Genomic DNA, 5,281 nt, shown 5'->3' with positions numbered 1-5,281 from the left:
AGGCTGACATCAGCTAATGAAAGACCTTCAGCAGAAGTGGCATACAGTTGCAGGTGTCGAAGAGCCTCAGTAATTACTCACTGACTCACTAGTTTAAAGTCAAACGTAGAATCCAAAATCAATGAGATGTATAATTTATTCTGTAGCAAACAATTTTATTACAATTTTTATAGGATAATTTATAGTTGTTAATCAGCACTTCATTTTAATAATAACATTGTGCATTATACAGATAAGTTAATGGTATCCTTTGCTTCCTCCTTGCTTCTCTAGGCACAGTCGCGCAGGTCCAAAAACCGCAGATGTAAGAAAAAAATCTGATATTCCAGTTCCAGTTGTTCTATTCAGTATTTTATGAAAATCAGGTCGGCTGTTTGGTTTGGCTGTCATATGGGCTTTCGTAATAATCGTAGTCGTCTGTCCGTGTCAAAATTGTATCGGACGTAAATAAGAGACATATACCGGGATTGTGACTATACAGCATAATTATCAAAACCGGATTTAAACCAAACCGTATCTCCACAACTTTGAGTATTCTTTACTTTAGTTTTATCATATAATTATGTGTTAAATAGTGAATATTTTGTGTCGTAAACATCAGGTAATGCCTGGGCGTTTGTCTATTTACTTCAGGAAATACTCATGGTAAGTAAATTTATGGTATTTAATCAAGATAAATAATTATTGCAATTGTTTTTCACGTTAAATATATTGGAGTTATGGTACATAAATAAAGTTTTTCATAATCAGGGTAGGTTAACCTCAATTAGCACAATATAGTTGTTCTAAGTTTATGGGTAAGCATAGGCAACTCCCTAACAGAAATATTAATTATAATAACATCGGGGATAAAGCATATCCTTCAGTAGCATAGCCTAGTATTTAAATGTGTAATCATATAAAATAATTAAGCTAACCTAAATTCCAAATCTACTGATATTTAAGCCTAGGCCTTTTCTTACTTTTTAAGAAATCACAAATATTTCAAGACATTTTTTTGTCGAATATATATTTACAGATGGGATCAATTTTTGAATTATTAAGTGTATTTTGTGAACTGTGCTGAAGCACTTTATAAGTGCTGATGGTCATTCTTAACCATTGATGCAGTTTTATCATGTAAATGACCTGTTTCGTTAGACTTTTTTATTAAAGATATTATAAAAACAGATATTAATAAAGCCTGAATATTGCAACTAATTTTGGACACATCTTCATGGTTTTCTTCAGTAAACTATTTTATGTTATTCATAATGAATTCCTAATATTTTTACTAAGTTATGTAATTATTTGGTACTGGTTTACAAGCCTCTTTTTCATAAATCTTAATGAAAAAATAGTCAGAATTATCTGAAAAAGGTATATTGTTCTTTATAACAAGAATTTTAGTGCGATCAACATTAATTAATGCAAAAACAATTTTAACTGTACTCTAATGATAGCCATATGCCAAATAATTCAACAAGTAGAGGATTGGAGGTTTAGTGGGTGACGCATTACGAAGTTGTATGTAGCCTAATATGGGGAACTTTTGTACTGTAAGAGGGAATATCTCTCCTATAAATATCCCTACAATCTTGGGGACTGAGGGGAATCAGGGTTTTGGGTGGGGGAGAACACAAGGAGGTACCATATTTTAAACTAATATATTATGTTAAAAATTATTACCATTGTACTACAAAGAAATATTGTTCATGCAACAATTAATTTTGCTGACCAAATCTACCATTTTAAAAATATAACGGCTTTTAGGTAACATATCACAATCCCAAACACTTTTCTATAGTACTATCAATTTCACTTAATGCAAAAACAAACAAATACATCACTGGAAACAAGTCTCACAGCTTTGTTTATTCTTGCCGCCATAACAGCAATCATCTGACAGAAGGCTATTAGATATTGTCAATATTCAGCAAAATAAAACAACTAGAACAATATACAATATAAAGGTGCGTTTTGTATTGTCTGAACAACGTTCTCTAATGAATAGCATACATAGTCTAAAAATTCAAGAATTGGTGAGTAGATTTTAATAAACACACCACACTCATTAGGTTGTTTTTATAAAAATGAAGAAGTTTGTATCACAATGTATCCTGATTTGATTTGATTAACTGTCATTAAACATAAATGTTTAATTCTTGGCGAACTCAAGAAAAGTTTTAGGAGTGGAATACCAGCTGACTGTATAGCATACCATCTTTGTGATTTTTGTAATGCAGGGAAATGCGCCTGTTGGGGAGAATCCTTTCCTTTATTTCACTATTAAGCGGTTACTCACAGTTATCCAGGCAAGCTATAAATACTGTAAAGTTTCTCTGATATGTAGCTTTAGGTAAAAGTTGGTTTTCACATATTTTGATGTTATTGTTAAATTTATCTTATTAAAAATTGTCATTTATTAGTATTTGTTGTTAATATTAATATCAAAGTTGGATAATATATCAAATTGTTTGATAATAACAACCAACTAACGAGTGTAGGCTGCTTATTAAAGTCTCTCCGAATTTGCCACAAAATAGATCAATGCGTGGATGCCAAACCACATAATGCGTTTTAATATAAAATATTTCTATCTACATCTGAAGAACGGATCAGGTACATATGTGCTTATAGATCAGTGGAGTTATTAAAACAAACACCACAATTCTGCATTAGCAATTTAATTTAAATAAATATGGCATAAGATTTATAGCAATAATTGTTAAAATTGTTTGTCTGCAGTTTATTAAAATTGTTCTAAATTGATACAAATGACAAAAAGTATGAACGGTTATAATGAATCTTTCAATGTGTTATGTTGAGAATTGAAGGTATATTGTACATTTCACGTAAAATTATCTGGTAAAAATAGTACTTTAGTCAAAACATAAAAAAAAAAATTTAGTTGTTGTTTTTTCACAGTTTTTAACTGTTACGCAGGTGTCATAATTCTAATAAAGTAGCTTGTAAGAGTATTTGTAGACAAAAGTATTAAAATAGATGTCTGCTGCTCCAATTTCAAAAACTTTAATATTGTACAAGACCAATTTTAATTGCCAGAGCCCCAGGAAATTATTTTGAAAATATGGAGTAAGTATAGCATTTACTGTGCACTGTAGCTTGAGGCCTAGATTTTTAAATTACAATATCTAACTTAACTAACTAAAGTATTTACTAACAATAAAATCGCTCTTTTGGAATCCAGAGGATCGTGTGATACTGTACTTGTTATAGTCTGCCCGGAGAACCATAACTCCAGAAGGATAAGCCAACTCAAGTGCTCCCGCATGAGCACTCAAAGCCCTAATGATCAAGCTGCCCTTTCAGTTATCAACTATACTCCCAATGTGCAAAGATCAGTTTGGTTAATTTGTTAGTTGATTTGGTTCATTAATTTTGTTTTTCTTATTTCATGACACAGATAAAATCTTGAAATTAAGGTCATTAACATTTTTAAACAATACATAGGTATTGGTTTGCCCGTGGGAATCTATACAATTTTGAAAATGATAATTTTAGGAGTGCCGTTGACATATTTTATATTAAGGTTAGATTCTTCACTCTTTGTACGATTGTCAAACTCCTTTCTTAGACATTATAAATATGCCATCTCATACTTAGGTTTGTCTCTTACCAACCTCATGCTGGTAAAGATGGCCTACATTATTGAGAACATCACAAAAACCACTCTTCGGCAACTGAAACACGTTACCAAGAATTACTTACTTTCAGATGCCTAGGTTTGTTGACTGCATCTTTTCCAATAAAAATTATCTGACTTGGATGCAGCAAAACCAGGTAAAACCTTGGCGATTATTATCTTGATATTAATCCTTTACCCTTCTTCTTGTCATAAGCATTTTCCTTAGAATGTTTAGTTAAACCATACATCATATTCTTGACTATTAAAGCTATTTCTTTAACTTCTTTCATCATTGTTATATCAAGGCCTAGAGCTCTACCAGTTGAACCACTGTCAAATACTTTAAGATGGGTTTTATTAGAGTTAGTATGTGTATAAAGAGAATTTAAAGTATGTGTAAGAGACTAGATGTAATGCTCAATAGCTCCCAACCCATTGTAAATAGAAGCAAAATTACCCTCATTATCATTATAATCTAGCTGACATTTTCACTTATGTTCACATAGTAATGTGACCTATTAGAAATTTCAAAGAAAAACAATCTTATTGGTAATTTAGAACCTAGGTCAGTCCACAATTCTTCTCATGTTTTTGTTGAGATTTCTTTGACAATGATGATGTTTATTTCAACAAATGACAGAAAACTTTTATTACATTTTCCAAATACTATAATAAAAGTGCTAACTTGTATTTACCTCTTACGATTTAAAATTCAGAGCACATTATTTTGTCTACTACTTATTTTGGTCTATTATAATATTCCACATTGAGCAAGGAGGGCTTATTGTTAATTGGATTGTTTATGGAGTTTGATATGATTGTGATTTATTATTATGAATATGTAATGTTTAATTTTCTTTTAAGAATTGTACAATGATAAGTATACCAAAATTAATGTTGGGGAATGCCAAAGTGTATTCAGGGTAGTCCTGTATTGCTCCAAAATATATTTAGTGAAAGTACTATGAAATCGAAAATTATAATTTGCTTAAAAATTAAGTTGTAGTTAATAATGCTTATTGTTTTGTAGTAACTACAATTAAAAAATTATACTTGCTATGTTGCAGGGAACATAAATTGGTGTGTTGGTTAACAAATGAGAATAACTCTCTGACTACAATGTAGGACCAATTAACTGGCTGAAGATGAAATGTAAAGGGTGCCATTAACAAACCATTCTTGTCTTTTGTTCTCTGTCAATTTATGTACCTTGCCTGCTTGTGATAATACACTACAAATTTTACTCCTAATGTTCTAGTAGTGTACAGTATATCCTTGTTTAAAATGTTATTACGAGATGTTAAGACCAGTCTCATATACTGTACATGTAAGGTCAAAACATGTTTTAGTTTGGGACATGTGTTCAGACCATTCATTTTTGTGTTTTATGATTGTCAGTGACTAATCCTCAAAAACCTTAAGGTCTGATCACACATTTTAGTGTTTAATGGCTGATGTTCACACAAAGTTTAACAGAAATGCTACGTATACATTACACCTTAACTGGAATATTTCTCGGACAGTTCCAGGAAGCTTGTCTGATGAAAGATGGCCAGGGTCAATCAGGTTTACTGTGACTAACTTGCATGACCATTTTTTGATTCTTTATATATTCGGTTATTTAAACATTAATAACAATTTTCTAACTGCAAT

The 5,281-nt window shown here is 31.0% G+C and overlaps 1 long non-coding RNA gene across 1 annotated transcript; it reads left to right on the top strand.

Moving 5' to 3' along the window:
- The first annotated feature begins 329 nt into the window (after positions 1-329).
- Positions 330-4,878, top strand: LOC124363425. Its single transcript, XR_006922545.1, has 2 exons — positions 330-645; positions 4,696-4,878. It is a non-coding gene; the product is annotated as an uncharacterized LOC124363425 (long non-coding RNA).
- Positions 4,879-5,281: the final 403 nt, after the last annotated feature.

Source organism: Homalodisca vitripennis, chromosome 1, assembly GCF_021130785.1.
Source record: "Homalodisca vitripennis isolate AUS2020 chromosome 1, UT_GWSS_2.1, whole genome shotgun sequence".
Lineage (NCBI taxonomy): Eukaryota > Metazoa > Arthropoda > Insecta > Hemiptera > Cicadellidae > Homalodisca > Homalodisca vitripennis.
This window is presented reverse-complemented; position numbering and strand designations above follow the sequence as displayed.